This window comes from Leuresthes tenuis, unplaced genomic scaffold (genome assembly GCF_036924035.1).
Source record: "Leuresthes tenuis unplaced genomic scaffold, fLeuTen1.0.hap1 SCAF_5, whole genome shotgun sequence".
NCBI classification, from domain to species: Eukaryota; Metazoa; Chordata; class Actinopteri; order Atheriniformes; family Atherinopsidae; genus Leuresthes; species Leuresthes tenuis.
The window spans coordinates 24,992,879-25,015,758 of NW_027325359.1; the positions used below are offsets into that span (position 1 = coordinate 24,992,879).

At 45.7% G+C, this 22,880-nt stretch overlaps 5 non-coding genes across 5 annotated transcripts; all 5 read right to left on the bottom strand.

Annotated features, from left to right (window-relative positions):
• Positions 1–481: 481 nt before the first annotated feature.
• LOC140308309 (U5 spliceosomal RNA) lies at positions 482–595 on the bottom strand. Its single transcript, XR_011916268.1, has one exon. It is a non-coding gene; the product is annotated as a U5 spliceosomal RNA (small nuclear RNA).
• A 411-nt stretch (positions 596–1,006) lies between these two features.
• LOC140307921 (U2 spliceosomal RNA) lies at positions 1,007–1,197 on the bottom strand. Its single transcript, XR_011915942.1, has one exon. It is a non-coding gene; the product is annotated as a U2 spliceosomal RNA (small nuclear RNA).
• A 308-nt stretch (positions 1,198–1,505) lies between these two features.
• On the bottom strand, positions 1,506–1,619 carry LOC140308345 (U5 spliceosomal RNA). Its single transcript, XR_011916301.1, has one exon. It is a non-coding gene; the product is annotated as a U5 spliceosomal RNA (small nuclear RNA).
• Positions 1,620–2,030: 411 nt separating this feature from the next.
• Positions 2,031–2,221, bottom strand: LOC140307846 (U2 spliceosomal RNA). The gene has a single exon (XR_011915874.1). It is a non-coding gene; the product is annotated as a U2 spliceosomal RNA (small nuclear RNA).
• A 285-nt stretch (positions 2,222–2,506) lies between these two features.
• On the bottom strand, positions 2,507–2,620 carry LOC140308185 (U5 spliceosomal RNA). Its single transcript, XR_011916155.1, has one exon. It is a non-coding gene; the product is annotated as a U5 spliceosomal RNA (small nuclear RNA).
• Positions 2,621–22,880: the final 20,260 nt, after the last annotated feature.

Consider the following 22,880-nt stretch of genomic DNA (forward strand, 5'->3'; position numbering starts at 1 on the left):
TGTTGGCTTGACTGTGGCTTTACCGTCTTTAATTTGTTGGCAAAAGATTTAGGGCAATCTCAGAAGAGGTGATTTAATTCTCCACAGAGATTACATTTCCTGCCATTTGGACACTCTCCAAAAGTGTCCCCAATTTCTCTGCACTTCCCACATATCACCTTGGTACAAGCCTCAACCAGGTGGCCATGCTCACCACACTTGCGGCAGAGCTTGGGCTGCCCCTGGTACTGGATGTAACCTCGGTTTTCGAGGTGGCCAGAGTGTCACTTTGCATCTCCGCCCACCCGCTGCACTGAGCACTCTTCAGCCCTTTTAAATGGTATAACTTTGCACTCCCGCACGCTCCAGCGAGCACCATTCAAGCAACAACTTTGCACTCCAGCTTCAAACATCGGCACAGTCGCAACAAGTAAGGCAACTCTACTCAGAGAAGTCACTCTGCACAGTAACAAGATTTCTTTTGCACAGACAGAAAGGGCTTCACCCGCAAAGGTAAAGCCTGCCAAAAATAGCAACAACTCATTAGTGCTGCTCTCCACGGAAGTCTTTAGTAAAAGGCGAAAGACTTGTACATTATGAAGAGAAACCAGAGTACGATTATCTGTCACTGCGGGAGCAGGGCATCAGGCTAGTTGGCATAGCCACCTTCCCCATGGTGAGCTTTGCTTGGTTGAGACGCTTGCTCCCCCTCCTTGCTCCTCGGCTGACCAAGTAGGAAAAATCGGGCCCTATTCGATGGCTGCCTTGTCTTTTACTCTGTGCAAAAGACAAGGCAGCCACAAACACCACGGGAACACCGTATTGAGGCTTTGTTCTGACCGCTCATTCAGTGTCGCGTTTCTTTCAAGCAATTCTCCCGGTTAGCCCGCACTCGGCTCGCCCCCAGAGCTGTGTTAAAGTCTACTTCGCATTCACTCTCTTTTCTCAGCAGACTAAAAGAAAGTTTCATCTTGGGCTCCCTGAAACTTCCATCCTGCACCACTGTTTGCTTTTTCACAAGAGCAGAGAAGAGCGCACCGTTCCCAGCGGCACTGCAGTACCGGGTCGATGCTTGGAGTGAACGGAGCAAGCTCCTTTTTCAACTCCTATTGCTAAAAATCCATTTAATATGTAGTCCTCGTACAAAGGCCATATCAGATATTAAACTGATAAGAACAGGTACTACACTTGATCTTAGCCAAAAGGCCGAGAAGCGATAACTGTCCACTGGTTCACGTCCGAGGGCCCTTCCTGGCACAATGCACACTTGTAGCGGTGTTCTTTTTATGGCCATAGGTGGCCAGAGTGTCACTTTGCACCTCCGCCCACCCGCTGCACTGAGCACTCTTCAGCCCTTTTAAATGGTATAACTTTGCACTCCCGCACGCTCCAGCAAGCACCATCCAAGCAACAACGTTGCACTCCAGCTTCAAACATCGGCACAGTCGCAACAAGTAAGGCGACTCTACTCAGAGAAGTCACTCTGCACAGTAACAAGATTTCTTTTGCACAGACGGAAAGGGTTTCACCCGCTAAGGCAAAGCCTGCCAAAAATAGAAACAACTCATTAATGCTGCTTTCCACGGAAGTCTTTAGTAAAAGGCGAAAGACTTGTACGTTATGAAGAGAAACCAGAGTACGATTATCCGTCACTGCGGGAGCAGGGCATCAGGCTAGTTGGCATAGCCACCTTCCCCATGGTGAGCTTTGCTTGGTTGAGACGCTTGCTCCCCCTCCATGATCCTCGACTGACCAAGTAGGAAAAATCGGGCCCTATTCGATGGCTGCCTTGTCTTTTACTCTGTGCAAAAGACAAGGCAGCCACAAACACCACGGGAACACTGTATTGAGGCTTTGTTCTGACCGCTCATTCAGTGTCGCGTTTCTTTCAAGTAATTCTCCCGGTTAGCCCGCACTCGGCTTGCCCCCAGAGCTGTGTTAAAGTCTACTTCGCATTCACTCTCTTTTCTCAGCAGACTAAAAGAAAGTTTCATCTTGGGCTCCCTGAAACTTCCATCCTGCACCACTGTTTGCTTTTTCACAAGAGCAGAGAAGAGCGCACCGTTCCCAGCGGCACTGCAGTACCGGGTCGATGCTTGGAGTGAACGGAGCAAGCTCCTTTTTCAACTCCTATTGCTAAAAATCAATTTAATATGTAGTCCTCGTACAAAGGCCATATCAGATATTAAACTGATAAGAACAGGTACTACACTTGATCTTAGCCAAAAGGCCGAGAAGTGATATCTGTCCACTGGTTCACGTCCAAGGGCCCTTCCTGGCACAATGCGCACTTGTAGCGGTGTTCTTTTTATGGCCATAGGTGGCCAGAGTGTCACTTTGCACCTCCGCCCACCCGCTGCACTGAGCACTCTTCAGCCCTTTTAAATGGTATAACTTTGCACTCCCGCACGCTCCAGCAAGCACCATCCAAGCAACATCGGCACAGTTGCAACAAGTAAGGCGACTCTACTCAGAGAAGTCACTCTGCACAGTAACAAGATTTCTTTTGCACAGACGGAAAGGGCTTCACCCGCAAAGGTAAAGCCTGCCAAAAATAGAAACAACTCATTAGTGCTGCTTTCCACGGAAGTCTTTAGTAAAAGGCGAAAGACTTGTACGTTATGAAGAGAAACCAGAGTACGATTATCCATCACTGCGGGAGCAGGGCATCAGGCTAGTTGGCATAGCCACCTTCCCCATGGTGAGCTTTGCTTGGTTGAGACGCTTGCTCCCCCCCTTGCTCCTCGGCTGACCAAGTAGGAACAATCGGGCCCTATTCGATGGCTGCCTTGTCTTTTACTCTGTGCAAAAGACAAGGCAGCAACAAAAACACCACGGGAAAACCGTATTGAGGCTTTGTTCTGACCGCTCATTCGGTGTCGCGTTTCTTTCAAGCAATTCTCCCGGTTAGCCCACACTCGGCTCGCTCCTAGAGCCGTGTTAAAGTCTACTTCTCATTCATTCTTGTTTCTCAGCAGACTCTTGGGATTTTATCTATAAAATGAATTCCTTCACTCAAACTATGTTAAAACTGCTTTGTCCTTCATATTTACCATGTCTAGAAAGATTTAAACAAAAAAAACAACGTTGTACTTTGCAGTAAAAGACAGAGCAAATCTAAAGTTTCATGAATCCGAGAATAAGCTTACTTTCATGAGTTCTTCACGATTTGGGATTTTGCTATAAAATGAATTCCTTCACTCAAACTAAATCGCTAATCTGTTACATGTAAGGCAGATGTCAAATTCACCGAAATAGGATCTAAGGGTATTCGGCCAATCGAGCTGTAGCAGCTTCGGTAAAAGAGTATAAGTTGAAGAGTTTGTGAATAAAGGTGTGCGCACACATAGTGAGCTGTAGGAAAATAGGCAGGGAGCAATGCCGGCTGGGGTATATGTTCTTGTATGTTGTCTGACTGTTTGATTTGAATGTGTTGTGTAAGTGTCCCGTTGAATGTTACATGTTTGGGCTTTGACACGCTTCACTGTGGTTGTTAACTGTGTGGTGTGTCCTGAAATGTTATATGTTTGGGCTGTGTGACATGCTTAATGCTTGTCAGTAGCTACCCACTTATTCATATATAGCAACTGACAACATAAGAAGTCCGGACATACTTTGATAGTAGTTGTAGAAGTATCCTTATTGATAATAGATAAACTAATTCATAGTGATAGAACAGTAGATGAACAGGTGCCTGCACATGTCTCACGAAAATAAAATGGGTGTATGATTGCTGACGGCAGAGCAATACTGCCAAACTTATGAGTTCTTGTGGCAAACTTGATTCAGTGTCTTGACGTGTATACGCTGTTTCGCTGACTTGATTGTCACAAGAAACAAAGTGTGTTTGATAAGATCCGACCATTTTATTACGGGAGGATCAGTATCAGTATTCGGCTGCAAGTAGGTGTGAATGTCCAACCATAATTTGTAAAAAGCGGGTAAGAAAAGGTTCTCATGCCCGACTATACATTAACAAAAGCGGGAGGAGAGGTCTTCGGATGAGAGTGGGTGAGAATTTCCAACCATAATCTATAAAATGCGGTGAAGAAAAAGGTGTGAATGCTACATAGAACACTCAAAAGTGGAGCGGAAGTGTTCGGCTGCAAGAAGGTGTGAATGTCCGACTATATTTGGTGAAAAGTAGGTGAAGCAAGGTCTGAATGCCCAACCTTACATCATCAAAAGCGAGATCAGGTGTTTGGCTGCAAGAAGGCCATAGTTTGCCAAAAGCGGGTAAGGTGCGAATGACCGACTAAATATCAACAAAAGTGGGGGCGGAGGTCTTCGGATGCAAGTGGGTGTGAATATCCCACCATACAAGTATGGTGGAGAGGAAGCTGTGAATGGCCGACCATAGTAAAAAGCGGGTGAGAAAAGGTGCGAATGTCCACCATTATACACCATCAAAACAGGGAGCGGAGGTGTTTGGCTGCGACAAGGTGTGAATGTCCACCCATAATTAATGAAAAGCGGGCAACAAGTAGGTTTGAATGCCCAACCATACATCATCAAAATAAGGAGCGGAGGTGTTCCGTTGTAAGAAGTTATGAATGTCCGACCATAGTTGGTAAAAAGCGGGTAAGAAAAGGTTAAAATACCCGACTGTACACAATCAATAGCGGGAGCGGAGTTGTTCGGCTACTAAAAGGTGTGAAAGTCCGACCAAGTTTTGTAAAAAGCGGGTAAGAAAAGGTTCGAATGCCCGACAATTTATGATCAAAAGAGGGAGCGGAGTTGTTCAGCTGCAAGAAGGTCTGAATGTCCATCAATAATTGCTAGAAAAAATTAAAGTAAAAATTTTTAAAATCAAACCGCACATGATCATAAGTGGGAGAGGAGGTGTTCAGCTGCAAGAAGGTGTGAATGTCCACCCATAATTACTGAAAAATGGGTAAAAAAAAGGTGCGAATACCCAACCATACATCATCAAAAGCAGCTGTGGATGTGTTCGGCTACAAGAGGGTTTGAACGTCCAACCAAAGTTTGTAAAAAGCAGTTAAGAAAAGTTTCGAATATCCAACCAAACATAATCAAAAGCGGGAGCAGAACTGTTCGACTGCAAGTAAGTGTGAATGTCAGATCATAATTTGCAAAACAACAACTATACACCATCAAATGCGGGAGCGGAGTTGTTCGTCTGTTAGTAGGTGTGAATCTCCGACCATAATTGCTGAAAAATGTGTTAGAAAAGGTAAGAATGCCGGTCCATACATCATCAAAAGCGAGAGAGGTGGTGTTCTGCTGAAAGTAGGTGTGAATGTCCAGCCATAATTACTCACAAACAGGTAAGAAAATGTAGTATTGCCAGATCATACATGATCAAAACAGGGAGCGGAGGTGGTTCAGCTGCAAGAAGGTGTGAATGTCCGACTAAAGTTCAAATATATTCACAAAAGCGGGAGGAGAGGTCTTCGGATGAGAGTGGTTGAGAATTTCCAACCATAATCCATAAAATGCGGTGAAAAAAAGGTGTGATAGAACACTAAAAGGTGGAGCAGACGTGTTCCGCTGTAAGAAGGTGTGAATGTCCGACCATAGTTTGTAAAAAGCGGGTAAGAAAAGGTTAAAATACCCGACTGTACACCACCAATAGCGGGAGCAGGGTTGTTCGGGTACAAGAAGGTGTGAAAGTCCACCCATGGTTTGTAAAAAGCGGGTAACAAAAGGTTCGAATGCCCGAATATATACTATCAAAAGCGGAAGCGGAGGTGTTCGGCTGCAAGAAGGTGTGAACGTCCGACCAAAGTTTGTAAAAAGCAGTTAAGAAAAGGTTCGAATATCCAACCAAACAAAATCAAAAGCGGGAGCAGAGCTGTTCGACTGCAAGTAGGTGTGAATGTCCAGCCATAATTACTCACAACCGGGTAAGAAAAGGTAGTATTGCCAGACCATACATAATCAAAACAGGGAGCAGAGGTGGTTCAGCTGCAACGTGTGAATGTCTGACTATAGTTTGCAAAAAGCGGGTAAGACAAGGTGCGAATAACCGACAATGTATGATCAAAAGAGGGAGCGGAGGTGTTCGGCTGCAAGGTCTGAATGTCCAACCATAATTTCTAAAAACCAGGTAAGAAAAGGCTCGAAAGCCCGACTATACACCATCAAAAGCGGAAGCGGAGGTGTTCGGCTTCAAGAAGACGTGTACCTCCGAACAAAGTTTGTAAAAAGCAGTTAAGAAAAGGTTCGAATATCCAACCAAACATAATCAAAAGCGGGAGCAGAGCTGTTCGACTGCAAGTAGGTGTGAATGTCAGATCATAATTTGCAAAAAGCTGATGAGAAAGGGTGAGAATGCCCGACTATACACCATCAAATGCGGTAGCGGAGTTGTTCGGCTTTGAGTAGGTGTGAATGTCCAGCCAAAATTACTCACAAACGGGTAAGAAAAGGTAGTATTGCCAGACCATACATGATCAAAACAGGGAGCGGAGGTGGTTCAGCTGCAAGAAGGTCTGAATGTCCGACTAAAGTTTGTAAAAAGCGCGTAAGACAAGGTGCGAATGCCAGACAATGTATGATCAAAAGAGGGAGCGGAGGTGTTAGGTTGCAAGAAGGTCTGAATGTCCAACCATAATTTGTAAAAACCGGGAAGAAAAGGCTCGAAAGCCCTACTATACACCATCAAAAGCGCGAGCAGAGGGGTTCAGCTGCAAGAAGGTCTGAATGTCCATCAATAATTTCTTTAAAACATGAAAGAAAATTTTCGAATATCAAACCGCACATGATCATAAGCGGGAGAGGATGTTTTCAGCTGCAAGACGGTGTGAATGTCCACCCATAATTCCTGAAAAATGGGTAAAAAAAGGTGCGAATGCCCAACCATACATTATCAAAAGCAGCTGTGAATATCAGATCATAATTTGCAAAAAGCTGATGAGAAAGAGTGAGAATGCCCGACTATACACCATCAAATGCGGGAACGGAGGTGTTCGGCTCTGAGTAGGTGGGAATGTCCGACCATAATTGCTGAAAAATGTGTTAGAAAAGGTAAGAATGCCGGTCCATACATCATCAAAAGCGAGAGAGGTGGTGTTCTGCTGAAAGTAGGTGTGAATGTCCAGCCATAATTACTCACAAACGGGTAAGAAAAGGTAGTATTGCCAGACCATACATAATCAAAACAGGGAGCGGAGGTGATTCAGCTGCAAGAAGGTCTGAATGTCCGAGCATAGTTTGTAAAAAGCGGGTAAGAAAAGGTTTGAATGCCCGAAAATACACCATCAAAAGAGGGAGCGGACGTGTTCCGCTGTAAGAAGGTGTGAATGTCCGACCAGAGCTGGTAAAAAGCGGATAAGAAAAGGTTAAAAAACCCAAATGTACACAATCGATAGCGGGAGCAGATGTGTTCGGCTACAAGAAGTTGTGACAGTCCGACCATGGTTTTATAAAAAGCGGGTAAGAAAGGGTGCGAATGCCCGACAATGTATGATCAAAAGAGGCAGCGGAGGCTTTCGGCTACAAGAAGGTTTGAATGTCCGACCATAGTTTGTAAAAAGCGGGTAAGAAAAGGTTCGCATGCCCGACTATACACCATCAAAAGCGGAAGCGGAGGTGTTCCGCTGTAAGACGGTGTGAATGTCCGACCATAGTTGGTAAAAAGCGGGTAAGAAAAGGTTAAACTACCCGACTGTACACAATAAATAGCGGGAGTGGAGTTGTTCGGCTGCAAGAAGGTGTGAACGTCCGACCAAAGTTTGTAAAAAGCAGTTAAGAAAAGGTTCGAATATCCAACCAAACAAAATCAAAAGCGGGAGCAGAGCTGTTCGACTGCAAGTAGGTGTGAATGTCCAGCCATAATTACTCACAACCGGGTAAGAAAAGGTAGTATTGCCAGACCATACATAATCAAAACAGGGAGCAGAGGTGGTTCAGCTGCAACGTGTGAATGTCTGACTATAGTTTGTAAAAAGCGGGTAAGACAAGGTGCGAATAACCGACAATGTATGATCAAAAGAGGGAGCGGAGGTGTTCGGCTGCGAGGTCTGAATGTCCAACCATAATTTCTAAAAACCAGGTAAGAAAAGGCTCGAAAGCCCGACTATACACCATCAAAAGCGGAAGCGGAGGTGTTCGGCTTCAAGAAGACGTGTACCTCCGAACAAAGTTTGTAAAAAGCAGTGAAGAAAAGGTTCGAATATCCAACCAAACATAATCAAAAGCGGGAGCAGAGCTGTTCGACTGCAAGTAGGTGTGAATGTCAGATCATAATTTGCAAAAAGCTGATGAGAAAGGGTGAGAATGCCCGACTATACACCATCAAATGCGGTAGCGGAGTTGTTCGGCTTTGAGTAGGTGTGAATGTCCAGCCAAAATTACTCACAAACGGGTAAGAAAAGGTAGTATTGCCAGACCATACATGATCAAAACAGGGAGCGGAGGTGGTTCAGCTGCAAGAAGGTCTGAATGTCCGACTAAAGTTTGTAAAAAGCGCGTAAGACAAGGTGCGAATGCCAGACAATGTATGATCAAAAGAGGGAGCGGAGGTGTTAGGTTGCAAGAAGGTCTGAATGTCCAACCATAATTTGTAAAAACCGGGAAGAAAAGGCTCGAAAGCCCTACTATACACCATCAAAAGCGCGAGCAGAGGGGTTCAGCTGCAAGAAGGTCTGAATGTCCATCAATAATTTCTTTAAAACATGAAAGAAAATTTTCGAATATCAAACCGCACATGATCATAAGCGGGAGAGGATGTTTTCAGCTGCAAGACGGTGTGAATGTCCACCCATAATTCCTGAAAAATGGGTAAAAAAAGGTGCGAATGCCCAACCATACATTATCAAAAGCAGCTGTGAATATCAGATCATAATTTGCAAAAAGCTGATGAGAAAGAGTGAGAATGCCCGACTATACACCATCAAATGCGGGAGCGGAGGTGTTCGGCTCTGAGTAGGTGGGAATGTCCGACCATAATTGCTGAAAAATGTGTTAGAAAAGGTAAGAATGCCGGTCCATACATCATCAAAAGCGAGAGAGGTGGTGTTCTGCTGAAAGTAGGTGTGAATGTCCAGCCATAATTACTCACAAACGGGTAAGAAAAGGTAGTATTGCCAGACCATACATGATCAAAACAGGGAGAGGAGGTGGTTCAGCTGCAAGAAGGTGTGAATGTCTGACTAAAGTTCAAATATATTAACAAAAGCGGGAGGAGAGGTCTTCGGATGACAATGGTTGAGAATTTCCAACCATAATCTATAAAATGCGGTGAAAAAAAGGTGTGATAGAACACTAAAAGGTGGAGCGGAAGTGTTCGGCTGCAAGAAGGTGTGAATGTCCGACTATATTTGGTGAAAAGCAGGTGAAGCAAGGTCTGATTGTCCAACCTTACATCATCAAAAACGAGATCAGTGGTGTTTGGCTGCAAGAAGGCCATAGTTTGCCAAAAGCGGGTAAGGTGCGAATGACCGACTAAATATCAACAAAAGTGGGGGCGGAGGTCTTCGGATGCAAGTGGGTGTGAATCTTCCACCATACAAGTATGGTGGAGAGGAAGCTGTGAATCGCTGACCATAGTTTGCAAAAAGCGGTTGAGAAAAGGTGCGAATGTCCAACCATACATGATCAAAACAGGGAGCGGAGGTGTTTGGCTGCGACAAGGTGTGAATGTCCACCCATAATTAATGAAAAGCGGGCAAGAAGTAGGTTCGAATGCCCAACCACACATCATCAAAAGCAGGAGTGGATGTGTTCGGCTACAAGAAGGTTTGAATGTCCGAGCATAGTTTGTAAAAAGCGGGTAAGAAAAGGTTCGAATGCCCAAACATACACCATCAAAAGAGGGAGCGGACGTGTTCCGCTTTAAGAAGGTGTGAATGTCCGACCAGAGTTGGTAAGAAGCGGGTAAGAAAACGTTAAAAAACCTGACTGTACACAATCAATAGTGGGAGCGGATGTGTTCAGCTACAAGAAGGTGTGACAGTCCGACCATGGTTTGTAAAAAGCGGGTAAGAAAAGTTGCAAATGCCCGACAATGTATGATCAAAAGAGGGAGCGGAGCTTTTCGGCTACAAGAAGGATTTAATGTCCGACCATAGTTTGTAAAAAGCGGGTAAGAAAATGTTCGAATGCCCGACTATACACCATCAAAAGCGGAAGCGGAGGTGTTCCGCTGTAAGACGGTGTGAATGTCCAACCATAGTTGGTAAAAAGCGGGTAAGAAAAGGTTAAACTACCCGACTGTACACAATCAATAGCGTGAGTGGAGTTGTTCGGCTACAAGAAGGTGTGAAAGTTCGACCATGGTTTGTAAAAAGCGGGTAAGAAAAGGTTCGAATTCCCGAATATATACCATCAAAAGCGGAAGCGGAGGTGTTCGGTTGCAAGAAGGTTTGAACGTCCGACCAAAGTTTGTAAAAAGCAGTTAAGAAAAGCGTCGAATATCCAACCAAACAAAATCAAAAGCGGGAGCAGAGCTGTTCGACTGCAAGTAGGTGTGAATGTCCAGCCATAATTACTCACAAACGGGTAAGAAAAGCTAGTATTGCCAGACCATACATGATCAAAACAGGGAGCGGAGGTGGTTCAGCTGCAACGTGTGAATGTCTGACTATAGTTTGTAACAAGCGGGTAAGACAAGGTGCGAATGCCCAACAATGTATGATCAAAAGAGGGAGCGGAGGTGTTCGGCTACAAGAAGGTGTGAAAGTCCGACCATGGTTTGTAAAAAGCAGGTAAGAAAAGGTTCGAATGCCCGAACATACACCATCAAAAGAGGGAGCGGACGTGTTCCGCTGTAAGAAGGTGTGAATGTCCGACCATAGTTGGTAAAAAGCGGGTAAGAAAAGGTTAAAATACCCGACTGTACACAATCAATAGCGGGAGCAGAGTTGTTCGGCTACAAGAAGGTGTGAAAGTCCACCCATGGTATGTAAAAAGCGGGTAAGAAAAGGTTCGAATGCCCAAATATGTACCATCAAAAGCGGAAGCAGAGGTGTTCGACTGCAAGTAGGTGTGAATATCAGATCATATGCAAAAAGTTGATGAGAAAGGGTGAGAATGCCTGACTAAACACCATCAAATGCGGGAGCGGAAGTGTTTGGCTGTGAGTAGGTGTGAATGTCCGACCATAATTGCTGAAAAATGTGTTAGAAAAGGTAAGAATGCTGGACCATACATCATCAAAAGCGGGAGAGGTGGTGTTCGGCTGCAAGAAGGTGTGAAAGTCCGACCATGGTTTGTAAAAAGCGGGTAAGAAAAGGTTTGAATGCCCGAATATACACCATCAAAAGTGGAAGCGGAATTGTTCGGCTGCAAGAAGGTGTGAACGTCCGACCAGTTTGTAAAAAGCAGTGAAAAGCGAGAAAAAGCGTTTCGTTAGTTTTGCATGATTTGGGATTTTGCTTATAAAATGCATTCCTTCACTCAAACTATGTTAAAACTGATTTGTCCTTCATATTTACCTTGTCTAGAAAGATTTAAACAAAAAAAAACCCCAACGTACTTTGCAGTAAAAGAAAGAGCAAATCTAAGATCTAAAAGTTTCAGGAATCCGAGTATAAGCTTGCTTTCATGAGTTCTTCACGATTTCGGATTTTGCTACAAAATGAATTGCTTTGCTCAAACCAAGTTAAACCTGCTTTGTCCTTCCATATTTATCAATGTCGAGATAGATTTAAACAAAACAAAGAAAACACGTTGTACTTTGCAATATAACAAATAGCAACACTGAAGGATCAGGAATCCGAGAATAAGCTTTTCATGTGTTGTGCATGTTTTGAGATTTTGTTTTAAAATGAATTCCTTCACTCAAACTATGTTAAAACTGCTTTGACATTGATAAATATGAAGACAAAGCAATTTTAACTTAGTTTGAGCAAAGCAATTCATTTTATAGGAAAATCCGAAATCATGCAGAACGTATGAAAATAAGCTTATTCTCGGATTCCTGTTCCTTCAGTGTTGCTCTTTCTTCTACTGCAATATACAATGTTGTTCTTTGTTGAAGTCGATCTAGACATTGATAAATATGAAGTTAAAAGCAGTTTTAACATAGTTTGAGTGAAGGAATTCATTTTATAGCAAAATCCCAAATCATGCAGAACGTATGAAAAGAAGCTTATTCTCGGATTCCTGTTCCTTCAGTGTCTCTCTTTCTTCTACTGCAATATACAATGTTGTTCTTTGTTGAAGTCGATCTAGACATTGATAAATATGAAGGACAAAGAAGTTTTCACTTGGTTTGAGTGAAGGAATTCATTTTATACATAAAATCCCAAATCATGCAGAACGTATGAAAGTAAGCTTATTCTCGGATTCCTGTTCCTTCAGTGTTGCTCTTTCTACTACTGCAATATACAATGTTGTTCTTTGTTGAAGTCGATCTAGACATTGATAAATATGAAGGTAAAAGCAGTTTTAACATAGTTTGAGTGAAGGAATTCATTTTATAGCAAAATCCCAAATCATGCAGAACGTATGAAAATAAGCTTATTCTCGGATTCCTGATCCTTCAGTGTCTCTCTTTCTTCTACTGCAAAATCTAATGTTGTTCTTTGTTGAAGTCGATCTAGACATTGATAAATATGAAGGTAAAAGCCGTTTTACCATAGTTTGATTGAAGGAATGCATTTTATAAGCAAAATCCCAAATCATGCAGAACTCATGAAAAGCTTTTTCTCGGATTTCTGAACCTTTCTTTCTTTTACTGCAAAATACTACGTTGTTTTTTGTTCAAATCTATCTAGACATTTATAAATACCAGCCGAACATCTCTGCTGCCGCTTTTGATAATTTATGGTTTGGTATTCTTACCTTTTCTTACCCGTTTGTGAGTAATTATGGCTGGATATTCACACCTTCTTGCAGCCGAACACCACCTCTCCCGCTTTTGATGATGTATGGGCTGGCATTCTTACCTTTTCTAACACATTTTTCAGCAACTAGGGTGGGACATTCACACCTACTCACAGACAAACACCTCCGCTCTCGCATTTGATGGTGTATAGTAGGGCATTCTCACCCTTTCTCATCAGCTTTTTGCAAATTATGATCTGACATTCACACCTACTGCTTTTTACAAACTATGGTCAGACATTCACACCGTCTTACAGTGCAACACCTCCGCTCCCGCTTTTGATGGTGTATAGTCGGGCATTCAAACCTTTCTTACCCGCTTTTTACAAACTTTGGTCGGACATTCAGACCTTCTTGTAGCCGAAAACCTCCGCTCCCTCTTTTGATCATACATTGTCGGGCATTCGCACCTTTTCTTACCCGCTTTTTACAAACCATGGTGAGACTTTCACACCTTCTTGTAGCCGAACACATCCGCTCCCGCTATTGATTGTGTACAGTCGGATATTTGAACCTTTTCTTACCTTCTTTTTACCAACTATGGTTGGGCATTCACACCTACTTACAGCGGAACACGTCCGGTCTGTCTTTTGATGGTGTATGTTCGGGCATTCGAAGCTTTTCTTACCCGCTTTTTACAAACTATGCTCGGACATTCAAACCTTCTTGTAGCCGAACACATCCACTCCTGCTTTTGATGATGTATGGTTGGGCATTGGAACCTACTTGTTGCCCGCTATTCATTAATTATGGGTGGACATTAAAACCTTGTCGCAGCCAAACACGTCCGCTCCCTGTTTTGATCATGTATGGTTGGACATTCGCACCTTTTCTCACCCGCTTTTTGCAAACAATGGTCAGCAATTCATAGCTTTCTCTCCACCATACTTGTATGGTGGAATATTCACACCCACTTGCATCCGAAGACCTCCGCCCCCACTTTTGTTGATATTTAGTCGGTCATTCGCACCTTACCCGCTTTTGGCAAACTATGGCCTTCTTGCAGCCAAACACCTCTGATCTCGCTTTTGATGATGTAAGGTTGGGCATTCAGACCTTGCTTCACATGCTTTTCACCAAATATAGTCGGACATTCACACCTTCTTGCAGCCGAACACTTCCGCTCCACCTTTTAGTGTTCTATAACACCTTTTTTTCACCGCATTTTATAGATTATGGTTGGAAATTCTCAAACACTCTCATCCGAAGACCTCTCCTCCCGCTTTTGTTAATATATTTGAACTTTAGTCGGACATTCACACCTTCTTGCAGCTGAACCACCTCCGCTCCCTGTTTTGATCATGTATGGTCTGGCAATACTACCTTTTCTTACCCGTTTGTGAGTAATTATGGCTGGACATTCACACCTACTTTCAGCAGAACACCACTTCTCTCGCTTTTGATGATGTATGGACCGGCATTCTTACCTTTTCTAACACATTTTTCAGCAATTATGGTCGGAGATTCACACCTACTCACAGACGAACAACTCCGCTCCCGCATTTGATGGTGTATAGTTGGGCATTCTCACCCTTTCTCATCAGCTTTTTGCAAATTATGATCTGACATCCCTCCCTCCTGAGCTGTCACCTTATCGTGGTGGGGGAGTTTGCGTGCCCCAATGAGTCCGGGAGCTATGTTGCTCGGGGCTTTAAGCCCCTGGTAGGGTCACCCAAGGCAAGCAGATCCTAGATGAGGGACCAGACAAAGAACAGCTCAAAAGACCCCTTATGATGAACAAAAAATTTGGACCTCGTGATCCCTTGCCCGGATATGGGACACCGGGGCCTCCCCCCGGAGCCAGGCCCGGGGGTGGGGCCCGGCAGCGGGCGCCTGGTGGCCGGGTCTGTGCCCATGGGGCTCGGTCGGGCATAGCCCGAAATGATGACGTGGGTCCCCCTTCCGACGGGCTCACCACCCGTGGGAGGGGCCAAGGGGGTCGGGTGCGATGTGAGCTGGGTAGCGGCCGAAGGCAGAGGCCTTGGCGGTCTGATCCTCGGCTACTGAAGCTAGCTCTTGGGACGTGGAATGTCACCTCTCTGTTGGGGAAGGAGCCGGAGCTGGTGCGCGAGGCTGAGCGGTTCCGGCTAGATATAGTCGGACTCACCTCGACGCACGGCTTGGGCTCTGGAACCAGTCCTCTTGAGAGGGGTTGGACTCTCTTCCACTCTGGAGTTGCCCGTGGTGAGAGGCGCAGAGCAGGTGTGGGCATACTTATTGCCCCCCGGCTGTGTGCCAGTACATTGGGGTTTACCCCAGTGAACGAGAGGGTAGCCTCCCTCCGCCTTCGGGTGGGGGGACGAGTCCTGACTGTTGTTTGTGCCTATGCGCCAAACAGCAGTTCAGAGTACCCACCCTTTTTGGAGTCTCTGGGGGAGGCACTGGAGAATGCTCCTACCGGAGACTCCCTCGTTCTGCTGGGGGACTTCAATGCTCACGTGGGCAATGACAGTGAGACCTGGAGGGGTGTGATTGGGAGGAACGGCCCCCCCGATCTGAACCAGAGTGGTGTTATGTTGTTGGACTTCTGTGCTGGTCATGGACTGTCCATAACGAACACCATGTTCAGACATAAGGGTGTCCATATGTGCACTTGGCACCAGGACACCCTTGGCCGCAGTTCGATGATCGACTTTGTGGTTGTATCATCGGACTTGCGGCCGTATGTCCTGTACACTCGGGTGAAGAGAGGGGCGGAGCTGTCAACTGATCACCACCTGGTGGTGAGTTGGCTCCGCTGGTGGGGGAGGATGCCGATCAGACCTGGCAGGCCCAAACGTATTGTGAGGGTCTGCTGGGAGCGTTTGTCAGAATCCCCCGTCAGAAGGAGCTTTAACTCCCACCTCCGGCAGAGCTTCAACCATATCCCGGGGGAGGTGGGGGACATTGAGTCCGAATGGGCCATGTTCCGTGACTCCATTGCCGAGGCAGCTGATCGGAGTTGTGGCCGTAAGGTGGTCGGTGCCTGTCGTGGCGGCAACCCTCGAACCTGCTGGTGGACACCAGTGGTGAGGGAAGCCGTCAAGCTGAAGAAGGAGTCCTATCGGGCCTTTTTGGCCAGTGGGACCCTGGAAGCAGCTGATAGGTACCGACAGGCCAGACGGGCTGCGGCTTCGGCGGTTGCTGAGAAAAAAACTCGGGCCTGGGAGGAGTTCGGTGAGACCATGGAGAACGATTTCCGGACGGCCTCGAAGAGATTCTGGTCCACCATCCGGCGTCTCAGGGGGGGGAAGCGGCTCACAGTCAACACTGTTTACAGTGGGGACGGGGCTTTGCTGACCTCAACTAGGGATGTTGTGAGTCGGTGGGGGGAGTACTTCGAGGAACTCCTCAATCCTACCAACACGTGCTCGGAAGAGGCAGAGTCGGAGAGCTCGGAGACGGGGCCTCCCATTTCTGGGGCTGAGGTTGCCGAGGTGGTCAAAAAGCTCCTCGGTGGCAAGGCCCCGGGGGTGGATGAGGTCCGTCCTGAGTTTCTCAAGGCTCTGGATGTTGTAGGGCTGTCTTGGCTGACACGCCTCTGCAGCATCGCGTGGACATCGGGGACAGTGCCTCTGGACTGGCAGATTGGGGTGGTGGTCCCCCTCTTTAAAAAGGGGGACCGGAGGGTGTGTTCCAACTATAGGGGTATCACACTCCTCAGCCTCCCTGGTAAGGTCTATTCGGGGGTATTGGAGAGGAGGATCCGTCGGATAATCGAGCCTCGGATTCAGGAGATGCAGTGTGGCTTTCGTCCTGGCCGTGGAACAGTGGACCAGCTCTATACCCTCGGCAGGATCCTGGAGGGTGCATGGGAGTTCGCCCAACCAGTCTACATGTGTTTTGTGGACTTGGAGAAAGCGTTCGACCGTGTCCCTCGTGGAGTCCTGTGGGGGGTGCTCCGGGAATATGGAGTGCCGGACCCCTTGATAGGGTCCGTTCGGTCTCTGTATGACCGGTGCCAGAGTTTGGTCCGCATTGCCGGCAGTAAGTCGGATACGTTTCCGGTGAGAGTTGGACTCCGTCAGGGCTGCCCTTTGTCACCGATTCTGTTCCTAACTTTTATGGACAGAATTTCTAGGCGCAGCCAGGGCGTTGAGGGTGTCCGATTTGGCGACCTCAGAATCGGGTCTCTGCTTTTTGCAGATGATGTGGTTCTGTTAGCGTCGTCAGGCCGTGACCTTCAGCTCTCACTGGAGCGATTCGCAGCCGAGTGTGAAGCGGCTGGGATGAGAATCAGCACCTCCAAATCCGAGACTATGGTTCTCAGCCGGAAAAGGGTGGAATGCTCTCTCCGGGTCGGGAATGAGATCCTTCCCCAAGTGGAGGAGTTCAAGTATCTCGGGGTCTTGTTCACGAGTGAGGGACGAATGGAGCGGGAGATTGACGGGCGGATCGGTGCGGCGTCTGCAGTGTTGCGGGCTCTGCACCGACCCGTCGTTGTGAAGAGGGAGCTGAGCCAGAAGGCGAAGCTCTCTACTTACTGGTCAATCTACGTTCCCATCCTCACCTATGGTCACGAGTTGTGGGTAGTGACCGAAAGAACAAGATCGCGAATACAAGCGGCCGAAATGGGTTTCCTCCGCAAGGTGTCTGGGCTCTCCCTTAGAGATAGGGTGAGAAGCTCAGTCATCCGGGAGGGGCTCGGAGTAGAACCGCTGCTCCTCCGCATTGAGAGGAGTCAGATGAGGTGGCTCGGGCATCTGGTTAGGATGCCCCCTGGGCGCCTCCCTGGGGAGGTGTTCCGGGCACGTCCCACTGGGAGGAGACCCCGGGGAAGACCCAGGACACGCTGGAGAGACTATGTCTCTCGGCTGGCCTGGGAACGCCTCGGGGTCCCCCCGGAAGAGCTGGAGGAAGTGGCCGGGGACAGAGACGTCTGGGTTTCTCTGCTCAAGCTGCTGCCCCCGCGACCCGACCCCCGGATAAGCGGCAGATGATGGATGGATGGATGGATCTGACATCCACACCTACTTGCAGTCGAACAGTTCTGCTCCCGCTTTTGATTATGTTTGGTTGGATATTCGAACCTTTTCTTAACTGCTTTTTACAAACTTTGGTTGGACGTTCACACCTTCTTGTAGCCGAACACATCTACAGCTGCTTTTGATGATGTATGGTTGGGCATTCGCACCATTTTTTTCCCCTTTTTTCAGGAATTATGGGTGGATATTCACATCTTCTTGCAGCGGAACACCTCCTCTCCCACTTATGATCATGTGCGGTTTGATTTTCGAAATTTTTACTTTCATGTTTTCTAGCAATTATTGATGGACATTCAGACCTTCTTGCAGCTGAACACCTCCGCTCCCGCTTTTGATCATACATTGTTGGGCATTCGCACCTTGTCTTACCAGATTTTTACAAACTTTAGTCGAACATTCACACCTTCTTGCAGCTGAACACCTCCGCTCCCGCTTTTGATGGTGTAAAGTCGGGCTTTCGAGCCTTTTCTTACCCGGTTTTTAGAAATTATGGCTGGACATTCAGACCTTGCAGCCAAACACCTCCGCTCCCTCTTTTGATCATACATGGCAAATGGATTTAATTTTAACAAGTCAGGGGTGAAACTGTTCACCTCCAACATATTTTATTTCCTACGTCATCCATTTGTGCTCGGGGCCAAGGCTGAGATAAACAAGGAGTTATCTCATAGAGAGGAACAAACAAATCCCAGCAGAAACCTTGAGGAGGAACTCCATCTGCCCCCACCCAAGAGGAACTTTGGAAAGGAGAGACATCAGAGGCAAGAAGAGAGGTCTTTATTTGCCCCAAACCCTCTCAACAGCACTAATGACCAGGACCAGGGACCAGGACCAGGACCTTCCCCAGCCCCCCAAACCCCTGACAGGTCATTGTGCTCCTCACCCTCCCTTTCTCCCTCCTCCTCCCCTCACCTGAAATTCACTGAGGAGATGATGGAACGGGTCAATGCTGGGCTTAGATCTACCCCCCAGCCCAATCCCTTTTTATCCCCCATAAACCCCCCACCAAAGCGGCCAAAGGTTCCCCGCCGAGCCCCGCCCCTACTAGAGCAGCCGAAGCGACGGAGCCCAGCCCCACCCCCTTCTGTCCCTTCACGCTGCCACCATGTACTGTCTCCGCAGTCTGATGTGTGATGTGTGAGGGGTCCAGGCTGTGTGAATTCTGACAGTCGTGACTTTTCCCAGGACAAGCTGGGACCCTGTTTATTAGAAGATCTTAAAATTTCTGTACTTTTAGGTGACAGAAGGAGAAATGTGACCCAGTCAAAACACAGAGAGTTGCACTCAAAAAGATCTTTAAATAAAGTAAACATACCTTGTGTGCCACAGACTGCACCCAAACACGAGGGGGCAAATAATACCTCTAAAACACTTAAGTTGGCTTTATTAAATGTTAGGTCTTTAGCTGGGAAAACATTCTTAATTGATGATTTTATCACTGAGCACACCCTGGATTTTATGTTTTTAACTGAAACTTGGTTGGAACAAAATAACAGTGCTGCTGTTCTTATTGAGTCAACCCCTCCTGGTTACAGTTTTATCAGCGAGGCCAGAGTGAGCAGGAGAGGAGGAGGGGTCGCAGTCTTATTCAATGAATCCTTTCAATGTAAGCAGTTATCTCCTGGAAGTTTTCAGTCCTTTGAATATATGGCTATACAGGTGAAGGCCTCACCCAGTGTCCTGTTTCTGAATATTTACAGGCCCCCTAAATACTGTTCAGATTTTTCTGAAGACCTCAGTGAACTGCTGTCTATGATCTGTGTTGATTTTGACTGTATAATTATTGTTGGTGATTTTAACATCCATATGGACAATCCTCAGGACAGAGGGACTAAAGACCTGAGTAACACTCTGGACAACTTTGGGCTGACTCAGCATATAACAGAGCCTACGCACAATAGGGGGCACACTCTAGACTTAGTGATCTCCAAGGGTCTAAGCATTTCAAAGATTACTGTGTCTGATGTGGGCCTGTCTGACCATTCCTGTGTTTTCTTTGAGAGTACGATTTCAGTGCACACAAATGTCTCAACAGCAGTGATCTCAAAACTGAAAACAGTAGTAAGATCTTTAACCAGGTTTTCTCCTTAGCACCTGCCCTGTCCGGGGGTTCAGTCAGTGAGCTCGTCAGTAGCTTTAATACTAAAATGTTAAATGTTATGGATACTATTGCTCCCATTAAGGTGAAGGTTATCTCTGGAAGGAAGAAGTCTCCATGGCGAAATTCCACACTGGTGAAAAATGGGAAAAGAGTGTGTCGGAAAGCTGAGCGCCGATGGAGAAAAACAAATCTCCAGGTTCATTATGACATCTATAAAGAGAAACTTCACTCTTATAATTTACAACTGAGGAATGCAAGGAAATCCTACTTCCCTGACATCATCACCAAAAACAGTCATAATGCTCGGGCCTTATTTGCTACAGTTGACAGGCTAACAAACCCTCCTGTGTCAGTGGCAAATGAACTCCATTCCACCATGGCCTGCAATGACTTTGCCAAATTCTTCATAGACAAAGTCCAAAATATTAGACAAGCAGTTGGTACATCAGCAGCAGGTTCAGCATATGTACTGTGTCCACCGAAAACCGGTTTAAACACCATGACACTATTTCAACCCATTAACAGTAAAGACCTGGAGGACATCTTACGTCACCTGAAGTCCTCCTCTTGCTGTTTAGACATCCTACCAACAGGTTTTTTCAAAGGGGTCTCAAAGACTTTGGAGTCAGACCTGTTACTGATTGTGAACCTGTCCTTAACGTCAGGTGTGTTTCCAGAGCCACTAAAAACAGCTGTAATTAAACCTCTGCTGAAAAAGGACAATCTTGATAAGACGCAAATGAACAACTACAGGCCCATCTCAAATCTCCCATTTTTAAGTAAGATCATTGAAAAAGCGGTTTTTCAACAGCTTAATTACTTTTTAACACAAAATAACTGCTATGATACCTTCCAGTCAGGCTTTAGACAGCACCACAGCACTGAGACTGCTCTGACCAAAGTGTTTAATGACATATGTCTGAATACAGACAGTGGAAAAATGTCAGTCTTAGTTTTACTGGATCTCAGTGCTGCCTTTGATACAGTTGACCACAATATATTACTCAAACAACTGGAGAACTGGGCTGGTCTTTCCGGAACTGTACTAAACTGGTTCAAAACATACTTAGAGAACAGGAAGTACTTTGTGTCAATAGGTAACTTTACATCTGAGCAGACAAGAATCACAAGTTCCCCAAGGTTCCATCCTGGGACCTCTTCTGTTTAACATCTACATGCTCCCACTGGCACAGATTATAAAAAACAACCAAATAAACTACCATAGCTATGCAGATGACACACAGATGTATATAACAATGTCACCAGGAGACAGAGGGCCTGTACAGGCCCTTGGAAAATGCATTGAGGAGATTAATGACTGGATGTGCCACAACTTCCTCCAGCTAAACAAAAACAAAACTGAGGTAATTGTCTTTGGAGCCAAAGATAAACGATTGAAAGTCACCACAGAGCTTCAATCTATAAATCTAAAAACGACCAACCAGGCCAGAAATCTGGGTGTAGTGATGGACTCAGACCTAAATTTGGACAAACACATTAAGGCATTAACAAAGTCAGCCTACTATCACCTTAAGAATATATCAAGGCTAAAAGATCTGATGTCTCAGCAGGACCTGGAAAAACTAGTCCATGCATTCATCTTTAGTAGGCTTGATTATTGTAATAGCATCTTTACAGGTCTGCCTAAAAAGTCAGTTAGACAACTGCAGCTCATCCAGAACTCAGCTGCTCGAGTCCTCACTAAGACCAAAAAAGTGGAGCACATCACAGTCCAGCTCTCAAGTCTTTACACTGGCTGCCTGTCCATCAGAGGATAAACTTTAAAGTTCTGATGCTGGTCTATAAAGCTCTGAATGGTCAAGGACCAAAATACATCAGTGACCTCCTGACCCACTATGAACCTTCCAGACCCCTCAGGTCATCTGGATCCGGTATTTTATCAGTTCCCAGAGTCAAAACCAGACATGGAGAAGCTGCATTCAGCTTCTATGCTCCACATGTCTGGAACAAAGTCCCAGAAAGCCTCAGATCAGCTGAAACACTCAGTGTATTTAAGTCCAGGTTGAAGACACATCTATTTTCAGCTGCATTTGAATAAGCTTGAGTTTCAAAACGGAATCATGTTTTAACTATTGATTTTATCTTTCATATATATAATTTTTTCTGATTTTATCTATTGTTCTTATTTCCTTCTTTTGTTTAAATTTTAAATCATGCTTTTTATTTCTTCTGTTTTAATGTCTCTGTGAAGCACTTTGAATCACCTTGTTGTTGAATTGTGCTATACAAATATACTTGCCTTGTCTTGCCTTGCCTTACATTGTCGGGCATTCGCACCTTGTCTTACCCGCTTTTTACAAACTATAGTCAGACATCCACACCTTCTTGCAGCTGAACCACCTCCGCTTACTGTTTTGATCATGTATGGTCTGGCAATACTACCTTTTCTTACCCGTTTGTGAGTAATTATGGCTGGACATTCACACCTACTTTCAGCAGAACACCACCTCTCTCGCTTTTGATGATGTATGGACCGGCATTCTTACCTTTTCTAACACATTTTTCAGCAATTATGTTCGGAGATTCACACCTACTCACAGACGAACAACTCCGCTCCCGCATTTGATGGTGTATAGTCGGGCATTCTCACCCTTTCTCATCAGCTTTTTGCAAATTATGATCTGACATCCACACCTACTTGCAGTCGAACAGTTCTGCTCCCGCTTTTGATTATGTTTGGTTGGATATTCGAACCTTTTCTTAACTGCTTTTTACAAACTTTGGTTGGACGTTCACACCTTCTTGTAGCCGAACACATCCACAGCTGCTTTTGATGATGTATGGTTGGGCATTCGCACCTTTTTTTTACCCATTTTTCAGGAATTATGGGTGGATATTCACACCTTCTTGCAGCTGAACACCTCCTCTCCCACTTATGATCATGTGCGGTTTGATTTTAGAAATTTTTACTTTCATGTTTTCTAGCAATTATTGATGGACATTCACACCTTCTTGCAGCTGAACACCTCCTCTCCCACTTATGATCATGCGCGGTTTGATATTAGAAATTTTTACTTTCATGT